The sequence below is a fragment of the Hibiscus syriacus genome, unplaced genomic scaffold, assembly GCF_006381635.1.
Source record: "Hibiscus syriacus cultivar Baekdansim isolate YM2019G1 unplaced genomic scaffold, ASM638163v2 tig00111059_pilon, whole genome shotgun sequence".
Lineage (NCBI taxonomy): Eukaryota > Viridiplantae > Streptophyta > Magnoliopsida > Malvales > Malvaceae > Hibiscus > Hibiscus syriacus.
Window position 1 is genome coordinate 597,941 of NW_024062966.1, and position 16,795 is coordinate 614,735.

Sequence of the window (16,795 nt, forward strand, 5' to 3'; positions counted from 1 at the left end):
TATTTCACCTGGAATTTTACCAGGACTTCAAGGGGACTCATCCGCTACAAAAGAGAAGACCTCGTCAACTGTAAAGATACAGACTTCTGTATCTAACCCTGAGAATAATTCGGGTGATTACCATATACCAGATTTGGACGAAGAGGACAAGGCAAAGAAGATGGAGGAGAATATCAAACAATTAGAGGACCAAATGAAGGTGACAATGACTACTATGAAGTCGATGCCACAGAACTTAGTCTAGTCTCAGACTTGGTTCTTCATCCGAAATTTAAGTCCTCATAATTCGAGAAGTTCAGTGGAAACAGTTGTCTATCCGCCCACATCACCATGTTCTGCAGAAAGATGACATGATACGTAGGAAATGACCAACTCTTGATCCATTGTTTCTAGGAGAGTCTGTCGGGCTCAGTCATCAGGTGATACAATCAGCTAAGTCAATCTCATATCAAGACTTGGAAATATTTAGCCAAGTCATTTCTGGAATAATACAAACACGTCAATGACATGAGGCCAGATCGAGTTATGCTACAAAGCATGGAGAAGAAGTATAATAAAAGTTTCAGAAAATACGCACATAAATGGAGGGATTTAGCTGTGCAGGTTCATCCACCTTTGGATGAGAAAGAAACCCAAAAGCTCTTCATGCAAACACTAAAGGCTCTTTACTTTAGGTACCTGGTTACAATCACATCCAGTAATTTTTCGGACTTAGTCATGGCCAGAGAGATGGTAGAAACGACCATAAAGCAAGGCAAGATTAATGAAGAGGAGGCAAGCAAGAAACCTCCTATAAGAAAAAAAGGATGGAGAGATTAACAACGTCAATAAATACAATGCCAATAAGGGTGTTACAATCTCTAACTCAAAATTAACTACAACTGTACTATCAAGTACTTCTAGACAAGATTCCAGGGAACCCAAGAAGGAAAGGGAATATTTCGACCCTATTCCCATGACTTACAAAGAACTTTACCAATAACCTTTTGACACCCACGTAGTGTCATCATATCCTGTGGAACCCATGAAGCCCCCATACCCCAGGTGGTATAATGAGAATACTCATTGAGAATATCATGGCAGTGTCCCAAGGCACACTATTGAAAACTGTTATGCATTCAAGAGAATCGTGTAGAATATGCGTAACAAGAATTGGATCGACTTCAACAACTCAGGAGCATCCAAATAAGAAAGAAGATCATTTCATAATTTTCAACATTTTGTTTAAATTTGTTTTTCTTTTTTTCTCAGTTTTTTGTAAGGACATTTAAATGAATTTATGATACTTTAAAGATGACAAGCAATTAATCAAATTTTAAGACTTGAAATTCTTTGAATATCAACTGAATTAAAAAACTTTGTAAATGATTGGAGTTATAGATCTTTGACAAAATAACACGATTAAAAACTGATAAAACAAGGTTTTGGCCTTACATCATAAAGATACGCTCGAACACCATACCCTTCTCTTGAAAGAACCGACATAGCATTCTCCTCTTATAAGGGAATGAACAAGAGGCTTGATATTTAGGTATGCATAGGAGCGCACAACATGAGGCATCTCTTGTGTATGACATTACTATACTTTTGTTGAGGACGTTCAATGAAGATCATGATCTTTACGGATGGGATAATCGGTTAAGTGAATCTAGTTCAGGTTAGTTGCTTGGAAATTAAACTCTAAAGATGAGATTTCTTGACTTTCAACAACACCTAGACTATAATAGGTTCTTCTTGACAAACTTAAGAAATTGAATCCGTATACCTAAGTTATAATTTTATATGTATACAATAAAGCTCGAGTTGTCCCTCTAGAGGAATTGGTTAAACGCCCCGGCTTTATGGATAAGATTTAGCTAGCCTGACAAAGGTGATTATAATATCTATACAATAAAGCTTGAGTTGTCCCTCTAAAGCAATTGGTTAAACGCCCCGGCTTTATGGATAAGATTCAGGTATCCTGATAAAGGTGATTATAACATTGATATGTCCCTCTAGAGCAATTGGTTAAACGCCCCGACTTTATGGATTCGGCTAGCCAGACAAAGGCAAATTAAATCAAATTTATCTAAATAAGGAGTTTCGGTAAAGATGAACTAAGGGAGTTAAGGAACACATGTTATAGTCAATTTCACACGAGCACTCATGAATTTCATCTTTAGACCGATATTTTTGCACTGCCTTTGTTAGAGGAGCCTACGAAACTTGAACAAATGGAAGATTTTAGAGAATCGAATTAGAAGGTCTAGTAATTGATTATGCTAGTTGCGTCGTTTTATCCGCATCCAATTAAAATGCCAAGCCGAGAAAGAGGGGTATGTTGTGATGTTCAAAAAAAGAAATGATATTTTGGTGGCCGGAACCTTAGAAATTAGGAAGCCAACTCATCTATTTGAATATTTGTCAAAGAGTTATAACTCTAAAATAATTAAATAGCTATTGATTCCCCTGATTTTTGGTGAACTCATGTTTATGATTCGATTCGATAGTGAGTCTGAATTAAGGGGCAATATTTTACAAAATTCTTATATTCTTTTTTTCTAAAATAAGAGAAAGGAAAAAAACATCTTCAAACATGACAATCTCAAATGTGAAAGGTCCTTGACGCTGCAACCTAAGAAAAAAATGGGGCATGATCGATTCCATGGGCTAGATCGGTAGACAAAGAATGAGACTCCATCCAAGAGATAAAACCGGAACTAATTCATGTTGCATTCATCTTAGACATACTTAAGAGCATCTCATTTATCATTTTTTGTATACATAATTTTTGCAGTTTTAGAGTCAAGTTTCAACTTCAAGACGAAAGATACTCGATTCAAAAGCACTTTCAAAGATCGATGGTGGTTCCTTAACTCAACAATAATGAGATACACCTAAAACCAATTTGACATATTGAAAGATCAACAGATCTTATAATCAACTTCAGAGGGGTTCGAGAGCCAATTCAGAATGAATCCATTTCAGATTAACTCAATGATGAGTGGCTAGTTTTCAGTTAGCATATCAAAGCCAGATTTCAACTCCACGATGGATGATATCTAACTGACAGAATTTACCACTAGGCTTTCCAGTGAATGGGAGTCATTTAAGAATTATGATCGGCTTTGACCCGTGAAAGGGAGCAATTTTTCACTTAAAGGAACTATTTGTAGCGTAGCTCAAGGCGAGAAGGGTTATCTGCCAACAAAAAACCTTCGAGTTCGATTACATTCAGCTCAAGGGTATATCAAATTTACATCATAGCTCAAGGAGAAAAGGGTTATCTGTCAACAAACCTTCGAGTTCGATTACATTCAGCTCAAGGACATATCAAGTTTATAGTATAACTAAAGGCGAGAACGGTTATATCAATAAAAAAAACTTTCGAGTTTGATTTCATTCAGCTCGAGGGCCTATCAACCACATGGTAGTGTCGAGAAACTACTTTCCAGTCAAATTTTCAAACCAAGGTCTTTAAACTGAGAAGAATACCAAAGTTGACTACAATTTGGCAACAAGAAGACACATTCCGATTCAAATTCCAAACTATGATATCATTTCAAGACTGACTCGTCTTCACGACGGAGGAGTCATCCGCGACTCAATTTAATAGGGAGTTATTTCTAATTGCAATATCAGAGTCAATTTTCAACTCCACAATGGAGGATATTAGACTTAGGGACCCCTTTCATACCGAACGAAAATTTGTGTCCATTTATCTTTGTTCTATTTTTTCGTTACACGAAAAAATGACAAAGAGGGGCAGCCATAGACACTCATTTTCGTCCGGATTTATTTTATTTTATTTTATTTTATTTATTTATATATATATATTATTAATATAGTATAATTTTTGAAAATATTTTTGAAAAATATAATATATAATTTTTAGAAAACGGATTTCATAAATATATAGTTTTGAAAATGGTTTTCGAATATATATATATATATATAATATTATATAATTTTAAAAAACATTTTGAAAATATATATAATATATGTTTTTAAAAACATTTTAAAAATTTATATAATATATGGTTTTTAAAAACATTTTGAAAACTTATATAATATATGGTTTTAAAAAAACGTTTTGAAAATATATATAATATAAGATTTTTAAAACATTTTGAAAACTATATAATATATAGTTTTGAAAACTTTTTTAAATAAATAAATATATATATATATATAATATGGTTTTAAAATATTTTTGAAAATATATTATTTTTTATTTTATTTTATTGTGGTCCAGGGTCCAAAGTCCAGGCTCGGGTCAAAGCCTAACCGAGCCTGCAAGCCTGACCCAGCAAGCAGACCCGGTGGGAGGCCCAAATATGCAATAGGGTTTTATCTTCAAGTCAAACTTGCAACCAATTGAGGGTCCTTAGATCTGGCCCTTTGATCTAACGGTCCAAATCTCACCAGAGGTGCCCAACGGGCGTTTCAACGGCTCCAAGATTTCTGGCCAAGGAAATCGGGACTGACCTATCCCGAAATCCATGGCCAACAACGATAAGTAATCGAGATAATCGGAAATGGCCACTTATGGAGGGGGTATAAATACCCCCACTAAACCACGATAAAGGGGACGGACACCACAGAGATCATCGAACGAACAGAAGCAACCGAGACAAGAACACAACAGAAGCAATCGATAACAGAGCCAAAACAACCAAATACCAGCCAAAACACAAAGCAACTACATTAGAAAAAACCACAAAGAAACATCGTGTACAAAAAACCCATGCACAGGAAGTGAAAGATCGAACAGAAACATAGACAAAGCAAAAAACTCGAAAAGTATTCGAGTATTCTCGAGATGATATCATAAAAAGCCGGTAGCTTTCATTGGAGGTCGAATCTGAAAAACAAAGAGCCACGTTGGAAAAAGTATATTTCGAGGCTTTGGAACTTAGATCTACGTCATGTGGGATTATTTTAGGAGAATCGGGCTTCGGTTTTGTGTTTAGGGTGTAGAGGAGGACATTTTTTGTGGGTTTTTTTGTTCTGGCCACCAGAGGCGGCGGTTGGACGACAACCTGAGGGTTTTGAGGCGATCGACCTTTGAGAGAACTTTCTCTATTTTTTTTGAGTTTTGGGTGAAAATAAAAAACAAAATGTTGATATATATAGACAAAGGTAGTGGGAAAATTACATTTTAAATACCTCCACTTTAGTCGTGTTTTTACATTTTGGTCCCTATAGGGACCAAAATCATTATTACGCCAATATATTATGCATGTTTTAATTATTTGGTAAATTTACTATTTCAGTCCCTCAAACTTAGACGTGTTTTTACACTTTGGTCATTAGACCATTCGTTTTAATTTATTTTAATTTTATTATTCAGTTTTGTTTTATTTTAATTTAGCCACTATTATTTTTTTTGATTTACCCACTGTTTTTTAATTTTTTTTTCATTTTGATCCTTTTTTTTAAAATTTATTTTATGGGTTTTCCTTAACATTTTTCTATTTTTATTTTTTATTTCAAAATTTAACCATTTTTATTTTTATTTTTTTATGTTTTTATTTTTATTTTTACTATGTTTTATTTATCTTTGTTTATCTATTTTATTTATTTTATTATTATTATTATATTAATATTTTTTTCTTTCTTCATATTTATTTTTATTTTATAATCTAATAATATTCTTGACTTTTTAGGGGAATTTTTTACCAATCAAAGTTAAGTAATTTGAATCGGGTTTTTTAAATTTTAATTTTCACAATTAAGACAACCGAAAAATTAATTGGTACCGAAAGGGCAGTATAAGGGTGCTAATCCTTCCTTGACTGTAACCGACTCCCGAACCCGACATATTTCTGGTAAAACGCGGATCAGGTAAGATGATGTATGATCCACCTAAATGTTTTTAAAATGATCGATGACGACTCTAGCACATTTTTTTATAAGTCAAAGCTCAATTTCGGGCCCACCCGAAAGACGGCCGTGACATGTATGGATTTTATTATTGTCTAAAGTGGGAATCATAAGAGTATAATAATTTTCTCTTCTCATCGCAGTGATTTTCCCCAAAAATCACCGATTAAAACTTTATTTACCTGTCAGACACTCTTTTATCTTTATTTACCGATCTAACACCCTTTGTAGGAAGGCGCGACCCATGCACCGCACCCTACGTTGATCTGACGCCACGTAAATACAATAAAAAAGTCCAATAAACAAGTAAATACAAATATAAATTAAATATCAAAAACTATCGATATTTGCGGTGCGAATGTGTTCCGCAGGGCGGTGACTGTTGGTCTCGAGGAGGATTTCTTTGTATAACTGGTTGTGGCTCCTCACTATCATCATAATCGTCGTCGTCGTCAGGAGTAGATACATTTTGTTGATGAGGAACTGATGACGATGTAACACCTCCATAGAATAAGAACCCTGGAGGTGTATGACTGACTAACCCACCGTTAATAGAAAACAGGGAAAACTCAAAAAACACAGACATTGATGAATGGGAAAACTATACAGGAGGTGTCTTTGCGGCGCCCATTGGTGATGAGGTTGCACCCGCCAAATAACCAGCATATGAACTCCAAGTTGGATCTGCAAATATACACCCATAATATCCACGAGGAGGGGTTATATAACTCTGTGACAGTGACATCGGTGGTATCTAGTAAGGGAAAGGCGATGGCGGCATCAGATATGGCTGCGGGGTGTACGTCATTGCAGACGATGGTTACTGTGAAGGTTCTGGTGGTATAGTTGAAGACGAACCGGAAGCACCTGCTCTCCCGCATGAGTCGGGGGAAGATAGGGTTGTGACGGCGCACGTCTCTGTCGACGTCAATGAATACTCTATCCTCGTGCATCCTCAAAAAGCATAAACAGTTTCCTATTGCTATTGAACCACTGATAATAATCATCTACAACCGTCAAGTCATCAACATAAATGGGTTCACTATGAGGAAGGCGCCGATGTCGATCCTCCCATATAATGACCAACTCATAATGCTTCACCAGCCAATATATATTCGTCTTGCCGCGTCGATCTGTGTTATACAACTAGTCTATATTGTGTGGTGCTTTCGGAATTGGTTGTACAAAACCAAATTACCGGAGCACACAATCAGTGGTGTGCCACTCGATAATAGCATAACAGATAAGAGAGACCACCGCCATCCAAACATCTAATGGGCCCCTCAACTCAAGTGGGATGCACATCCTCATATCATCATTAGAATATGGAGTCCATTCAAACTAAAATAAATATATGTAATTCTTATCAAAATAATAATCTAATTATTATACTATGATACAAAATCGATTTTCAAGAATTAAAATACATACCTATGTGCCAGCATTCTGATCAATTAATAGCCTGATTATTTCTAATTTATCAGATAGATCCCGATTATTTTTCCTATCAATAGACCACCTATTCAAGGATTGTTTTATTATACACTGGTAAAAGGATTAATATACGAAATCAGTTTTGTAATTACCTCAATAGCAGTGGGAATACAAACGGGTTCTTCACAACATAACATAAAAAGTGCAAGCGATACCATCCCCAAAACTACAGCAGAAGGAGACATCCACCGATAATATTTTTTCTGTAGTCATTCGCTCGACACATCTCCCTATACAGGAAATCCAAAACTGTCGAGCCCCAACTCAGTGATCCAGACAGATGAAAATTGTCAAGATGCCGCAACCACATATAATGAACTCGGTTGTGTGATTTGTCCGACATTAGCAACCCTCCTATCAGCTGCAGTATGCATGCCCGTGCATACTTTTTAACTTCATCCTCTGAGGCATCCTCACTCAAATTTTGAAAATTTGCATCTGACCAATTTAACTGTATCTGACCACCGTTAAAATTTCGTGGGACACCTCTTAAATACTCCTGGCACAAAATATTCCAGTTACCGTGTGCCATCCCTAAAATCAAATCTCCATCCACCGGAAGCCCCAAGTGCATGGAAACTCCTCAAAAGTAATCGTGTACTCTCTGCACGGAAGATGAAAAGTGTGAGTCTCCGGCCTCCACCGCTCCACTAATGCAAAAAACAGGTTTGGTTCTATCCCACAATGGCCTTCATATATAGCTATGTGACCGAATCAAACCTCGACTAAATACAACCAGACACGGGTAAGTATCGTTAACTCAAGGTTCCAGATAAAAGGATTTAATATACGATCGCTCTCCTAAAAATATTAATAATTACCATAAATTAATTTATAAACTAATAATCATGCATTAAATAAATAAATTATTACTAATAATTGAAATTAAATGAAAATGTAAAAATGTTACCGTATCAGCATAATGACTCGATATATGATTTTCATCCAAACGAAGCATACCCCTTTGCATTTTATAACTGCACAAAAAAATTATTAAAAAAATTAAATAATTAAATTAAATACTAACAAAATATTAAATATAATAAAATACACCTTAAAGAGCTATGAGAGAATATAAGGGGATTTGAGAGAAGTTGAGAGGATTTGGTGTAATGAAAATGATTGAGAATTGATGTATTTATAGGGAGGGAATGGGGTGTGAATGGGTGGGTGATTGCGAAATTAAAACAAAGGCGCAGGCCATGCACCACGTCTTTCTGACGCGTGTCAGAATTAAAGGAAAGGCATACAACTTAACTGTTTGAAATATTTTCTTTTAAATTCGAAAGTATGGATTCTTACTCTAAAAGTATAGATACTCTAAAGGTTAATAATAATGTATCCATACTTGCTCTAAAAGCATGGAACTATTTTGACAGTAATGTAAACGGTAAAATATATACAACTTAACCATTTGAAATATTTTTTTAAAAAATTGAAATATGAATACTTACTCTAAAAGTATGAATACTCTAAAGGTTAATAATAATGTATCCATAATAATAATATATCCATACTTACTCTAAAAGTATTTATATTTGCTAAAGTATCGATCATCAGATCATAGTAGCATCGATATTTATTTTAAAAATAATTGTAATCCAAAGATACGTAATATATTAAATTCTACGGATATCATTAAACACAACTTTAATATTCCAGATTACAACCTACTTCTTTATTCAAAATAGCATTATTGGGCGCAACCTAGTATGTTAATATTTATTTATAACAAAATAAGAAATTAACATAATTTGTTGTTGTGAGATTTTGAAGGCCCCATCAACTTAAACTTTAGTAACATTTTAGACGCTACTTAATATGTTGATAATATTAACAAAAAAATAAATAATTAACCTATTTTGTTATCGTCAGATTTCTAAGATTCCATCAGCTTAAACTTTGATAATATTTTAGGCGCTACCTAATATGTTGATAATATTGATAACAAATTAAGTAGTTAACATATTTTGTTATTATCGGATTTCTAAGACCCCATCAACTTTAAAAAGGTACTATCTATTACATTAAATAAGCGTTACTTGTTATATTATTATGGTTGATAATGTTTCCAGCAATTAGCCTATTTTGTTATTGTCGGATTTCTAAGGCTCCATCAGCTTAAAATTTGGTAACATTTTAGGCGCTACCTAATATGTTGATAATATTGATAACAAATCAAGTAATTAACATATTTTGTTATCGTTGGATTTCTAAGGCCCCGTCAGTTTTAAAAAGGCGCTACCTATTACATTAAATAAGCGCTATCTGTTATGTTATTATGGTTGATAATGTTTCTAGTAATTAACCGATTATTTAAAGTCAATATTTTTTTGGTGTATTTTACATACGACGATAATATTCCCGGTTATTATCATTATTATTACCAGCAAAGTTAACATTTTCGGTGAATATTTTCGGTGAAAACATATAATATTTTCGGTAACGCTTTTAACCTGTCACTTACTTAACCAGTCACGTACTTAACCAGTCACGTATTTTTTAGCCGTATATTAATCTTCCTCGCAGCAGAACCTCCCTCTGTGATGATTATTGAATCGTGTATGAAATAAATGGGAGGAGGGGACTGGTTTTGCCTTGTGTCAATTTTTTTGGGATAATTAAAGCATATAAGCATGATATGCAAAGAATAATAATATATTTAGATTTTATCCAACAAAAGTATTTATAAAAATTATTTAACAATTAATTATAAGTTAAGTAGAAAAGAAATTGTATATCTATTTTTTTATTTTTTATAATATGTATTGATTTTTTAATATAAAAGTCAAGCTAATATAATATATAGATATTAATAATTACTTTTATAATCATGTAAATCAAATATATATAAAGTTTAAAGTATCTATTAATGTAAATAATTACCCCTAATTATTCATTTCAAAAGTTCACAATGACTAAATTACTCTTCTTACTATTAGTTACCTAATTTAAAAATGAATAAAATACACAAGAGATCACTTAATCATGTTATACTGATTTTTTTTCAACAAACTTCCAAAAGTTATAAAACAATAATTAATTTTTTAAATAATTATAAAATAATTATTAAATTTATTGATCTATTATAAAATGATCAGTGAAATTCTTAAATTATTATAAAATAATTATTAAACTTATTAAAATTCATTACTATTTATCATTTTATGATAAATAGGATTATCACACAGTGAAAATAAAAGTATGAAACCACAAATGTACAAACTGATGTGGTCTTATCTTAGTAGTCATTTCTTTTGAAAACTATTGTTTGGCATCTAGCGGTTCATAACTTAACCATTTAATTTGATAGCAACAACCAATTTAACAAAAGTTAAACGACATTTTTTAAATTAAATGAATGATATCTTATATTATTCCTAAGATAAATATTTTAATAGAATGAAGTTATTTTATTTTAGAAAATAAAAGATTTGAGATGTTATATATAAAAATACGAGTGAACAACAACAACAACAAAACCCTATTCCCATATGCAACGGGGTAAGGGGGAGGTAGGGTAGTAGGATGCCCCCAACACCAGGTTGAGAGCAGCTTCCGTGGAAGACCTCCAGCAGTCAGAAAATTAAAAATAAAGATAAAATATAATGCATATATAAATAAATACATAATTGAACAGTCTTCATATGCACGTCTGTATGAGAAGTAACCCCTGCAAATAAATCCATGCGTAAAAATCTATGCATATAGACAGAAACGTAAGACCCGACTAAATTTAAAAGGAGGAAACATGAAGAGAATGACACAGAAGTCACGATAGCAAACTACGAGAAGGAATATAATTAAATGGGTTAAAACATAAACTAACAACACTACTCCGCTACCCTAGTTCTAAGCCTTCATAAATTCCAATGACAGAAACGTATAAAATTAGAAGTCATGGAAATTACTACAAAGGCATTAAAAAGAAAACAGAGATGCTACACCCTATGATTGTGACCCACACTACTCGACTACCCTGGTCTTAAGTCTCTATACTTTCCTATCAGAGGTCATGTCCTCGGTAAGGGCTAAATCCTTCAAATCAGATCTCAAGCAGTCTACCCACTTCCTCCTTGGTCGTCCTCTCCTTCTGGCACCGTCGGCTGTAATCAACTCTACCCTACTGACCGCATCCGACGGTTGTCGCCTAAGGACATGCCCAAACCACCGTAGTCTTCCCTCCCTCAATTTTTGGATATAGGCACCACCCCCAAGGACATCCTAATTGCAGAGTTTGGTGTCATATCCCACAGAGTCCTACCACATGTCCATCGAAGCATTCTCATTTCTGCGCCCTCCATCTTCCTTACGTGATCTTTCTTTATTGCCCAACATTCTGATCCATACAATAGCGCTGGTATTATTACCATTCTATAGAATTTTCCCTTAAGTTTTAGAGGCACCTTCTTGTCACACAAAACTCCAATAGCAACCCTCCACTTTAGCCATCCCGCCTTTATACGGTGTGTAAAGTCATTATCTACACCCCATCTTTATGTATCATAGACCATAGGTACTTGAAACAATCCTTTGAGGGGAGAACGTGTCATTCTATGCATACTTCTATATCTTCATCGTTTTGGTTCCCACTGAGGTTTGAACATAAATACTCCGTCTTTTCAATATTGATCCCTAGACCTTTTCTTCCAAAGCAGTCTTCCAGGTAGCCAGTCTACTATTCAACTCAGTTTTTGTTTCAGCAACTAGGACAATATCGTCAGCGAAAAGTATATACCATGGAACACCATATGGTGTCGCACAATAGATGTCGTCCATAATCAAGGTAAAGATGTAAGGGCTAAGAGATGACCCCTGGTGGAGTCCGATTTCCACCGAGAATGCCTCGGTGTCGCCAACTGTAGTCCTAACGTATGTAATAGATCTACAGTACATATCACGAATCGCCCGGATATAAGCAGTTGGGATCTGTCTCATTTCCAAGGTCTTCTAGATTGTATCGCGGGGAACGCTATCATACGCCTTCTCAAGGTCAATGAACGCCATGTGGAGGTCTATATTTTTTCCCTATATTTCTCCATAAGCCGTCGAAGTAGATGAATCGCCTCCGTAGTAGACATGCCTGACATAAAGCCAAATTGGTTTTCCGAAACCCTAGTAACTTGTCTCAACCTAGCCTCTATCACCCTGTCCGAACTCGATGCATAAGAATATCAATGAAGAGTGGCACACCGGGAATAAGGGTTTCAACCAACTAGGCCTAACTAATTGGGCTTTACGATTCTGAACTTAATTTACTCCCATTTTCTATTTTACTCGAAGATGTTCTCGTCGGCTACTTACGCCAGTCTCTTGTTACTTGTTTTAAAAGAAAAATGTAAATTACACGTGGATATATTTCATTGGTTTGTCACGCCTTCAGAGAACAGTCAATTTGATTTTGTATTTACCCTTAAACAGAGATATTTTATGAGATATGGGCATATCTTCCAGCGTAGTCTCCTGAATAACAAATATCAGAGAATTATTATTAGGGTAAAATATAGTAATGATCACTGAATTTTTCTAACGCTTGTATTTAAGTCCCCTAACTTTTAAAACTTGCAATACAATCCTCTAACATTTAATTCGTTTGCAATATGGTCCCTTAACTGGCCATTTGAAGTCGTATACTGCCGTTTGAAGAAGATGATGTGGCAGTCCTCCAACATTTAGTCCATTTGTAATATAGTCACTAAACTTTTCAGGCATTACATGTAGGTCCCCCAACTTTTAAAACTTGTAACACATCCTCAATTTTATTCTAAACCCCAAATTCTAAAATAATTCAATTACATTTTAAACCCAAAATTCTAAAATATTTGAATTTAAGGTTTAAAATATAATTGAAGTATTTTGGAATTTGGGGTTTAGAATGTAATTGAAGTGTTTTAGAATTTTGAACATGAATTTGCTATTTGACAGTGTTTACTTCAATATAAATTTGAGTTTTGTTGCATGCACATACAACGGCTGCCGCACTTTGAACATGAAAAGTGCACCTTTCATGTTTATTGCATAAACCGTTGAAGTAAAAGTAACAAGGCCAATTTGTCTTGTTCGTAGCTGTCGCACTTTGGTATGACAATCCAGAAGGTTTGGATAGAACTTGAGCATGCACATCTAACGGCTGCGAAAATAGTAAAGAGTTTTAGTTCATAGGACTACAACATATAGCCAAGAAATAACTAAAATAAACCAAGAATATCAATTAATAACTCATTCAAAAGGAAAACTTAATAAATAAAGGGAAAGAGGTTCGATCATAGTCACTCCAAAAGCTAAGGCGTCAAATGGGTTGTTTAAGATAGACATTAGATGCCAAATACAACATTACCAGTTGTGAATGCATTAATGGCCTATCCTTTCAACATATAATTACTTCTAATCCTCCATGTTTAATGTTCCTCAATAGCCAAAAATGATGAGAATCTAAAGAAGACAACGAAACTAAAATCATAAGACCCCATAATTCTTGTAAATTCATGGCATGTCAGTAATAAAAGACATTGTAAAACATAAAGGACACTACAACAAACATATATATGCCAGAAATGAAGGTGCAAATGTGCAATGACCGGGCAACATATCAAGTAGCTGCTCCAAATACACTACCCTATCATGATGCCTTTCGAGTTACGTGCATGCAGAATTGTCTTCTAAAGCTATAATTTAATACAGATTTAACTGTAAACTTTCTAAACCATGTAAAAAAATTCAGTTCGTTCACGATATATCAGTCTCATAATCAACATGAACTTATTAAGAAGAATACGAGCTCACAGGACACCGAAAACCACACGTCGGATCAATACAATTCCCAGCAAACTAGTATCAGCAGTATCTCGGATTGAGCTTGGCGATTTCATTATGTCGATACTCACAACCAATTCCCTGATTTAAAGAAAAACCAAACAAGAAGATCAAAAAAAAAATTAGCCTAGGACCCTCTTTCACTTCTATTCTGATGGATTGAATATCTTTCATAAGGAGTACTAAAAGTTTCGATTAAGAAGAAATAAATAAAATTAGATGGTTTTGGTTCAAAACAAAATCTGAATATCCAAATCCTTGACATGCAGTTCCAGAAACATAAAAATTTTAACTAAACACACACAATACGATCTGAAAATTGGAAAGTGTGAAAGAGGAAAAGCTTACTTCCGAAGGCCCAAAAGAGAAAATAAATATCTTCTTGCAAGTGAGGGGAGAGGCTAAGAAATAAACACAATCGGTGTTGCGTTTCAACAATTCTTCCTCCATTTTTTTCTTTGAAAATAAAAAGTTAAAAGACAGAACACTACTTGGGTTTACAATTTTACATGGCGGAAAACTGAAGAACAAAAACCAAACGAGAGTGCATGTGAGCGAAAGAGACAAAGAGGTGAATGTACTGTTTGTGATTTCATTATATTTGATCATCTGTTGAAAAATATTTAACCACAAGGATTAAACGAAAAATTATTATGTCATTTATGCAAAATAATTCCAGCTTTGTTGGTGACTTTCAACAATGATACTTAGTTCATCATAGTAGTATTTGTCAATTCTGCATTTCTAACCCTATTTTTTTCTCACAAACATTTCATCGAACATCTATGCTTCACCTGAGATGACCTGTATCTAACATTACACCTTGAATCGTTGATGGTCCTGATAGTCCCTTGGTTGAGTCTTCTGTCAATAGACCCTTATTCAAGTCAACACTTCCACAGAATTCAAAGTTAGATTTGAATTTTCCATGCATCCCCGACTGAAAAATTGCGTTGGAAATGAGAAGAGAGAAGAGAAAAAGTAAATTCGAGATCGAAAAGGAATTTGGAGTTTAGAATGAAATTGAGGATTGTGTTGCAAGTTTTAAAAGTTGGGGGATCTAAATATAATCTCCTACAAAGTTCAGTGACCATATTGCAAACAAACTAAATGTTGGAGGACTGCCATGTCATCTTCTTCTAACGGCAATGTAACAACATCAAACGGCCGGTTACGTCGGGGACCATATTGCAAACGGACTAAATGTCAGAGGATTGTATTACAAATTTTAAAAGTTAGAGGAGCTAAATGCAAGTGTCAAAAAGGTTTAGTAGCCATTACTATACTTTACCCTTATTATTATTTTGATAAAAGAGATAAGAGATAAGAGATAAGAGAGAAGAGCAACAACGATGGCCTCCGCCGACCAAAATCCGATGAAGCCCATGCACAAGATTACCCTCTTCCTCTTCCTCATTTTAACCTTTTCATTTCACTTCTGTAAATCCAAACCCGAACAAGACGACCCGACACCAACTCCATGGCCGCTCCAATTCCACTCCATCCTCGTCATGAACTACAGTGGTATTCTCCAATTGATCGACCTCTGATACGATTGGCCCAACGGCAGAAACTTCAACATAATCCAGCACCAGCTGGGCAATGTCCTCCACGACCTTGAGTGGAACAATGGGACTTCCTTTTGGTACACCCTCGATTCTTCCAGAACTTGCAGCAGTGCCCAGCTCGAGGTCGGGATTTTACGCCCCAACTGGCTCGACGGTGCTACGTACTTGGGTCAGCGGAGCGTTGATGGGTTCCTCTGCAATGTGTGGGAGAAAGTGGATTTCATCACGTATTTCGAGGATGTCGTCACTAAGAGGCCCGTTCACTGGTTCTTCTACACCGGTAAGGTCTAATTAATATCGATTCAAATTCATTTTTAATCTGATTTATCAGTCGGGAGATTGAACTGAAACTGTAGGGAGGGAGGCACATGTGATGACATTTGAAGTGGGAGCAGTTCTTGAGGATTCCAAGTGGCAAGCTCCCGTTTACTGCTTCGATAACACCACAAAAACCTCCACTGATTCCGCCACCCACAGCTTCCTTGATGGTGTTCTCAAAGGTTCTGCTGTGCTATGAATTTTCTGCTTTCCTCTTTATTTCACCCCTGCTGTTTTGATGAACTAATTGATGATAAGAAATTTGCTGAAATTTTCCTGCTTTCATATTGTTTCCTTCTAAGTTCTAAATGCATTATCTTCAATTCATATTTGCTTGCTTTGCAGTTCTAGATATTGATGAGAAATTGACATGCAATCTATTTGAAATATTTAATTTAAATACTTAATGAAGAAAATGCATATGGTTTGAAAGTTTCGTGTACAATTAGACTTTTTATTTATTTATAAAAGTGTGGGCAATGTACAAGTCGGTCCAGATTTCAAGCCCTAATGGCATTATTTAGTAATTGAGCCTAGTTTTGAGGTGTTTTTCCCGAAAAATCACCGGTGATTGGTATATTTACCGATCTAACACCGGTCAGATTATATTTCTCGATCTAATACCCGTAACAGTAAAGCGCGCCCCCTGAATCGCGCTATATGTTGATTTGGCGTCACGTGGGGTATAGCGTGCCCCTTGTACCGCGCTATACGCTGACATGAGTTACACGTGTGTA

At 35.0% G+C, this 16,795-nt stretch overlaps 1 pseudogene; it reads left to right on the top strand.

The window, feature by feature from the left end:
• The first annotated feature begins 15,542 nt into the window (after positions 1-15,542).
• On the top strand, positions 15,543-16,266 carry LOC120151503 (annotated as a pseudogene).
• Positions 16,267-16,795: the final 529 nt, after the last annotated feature.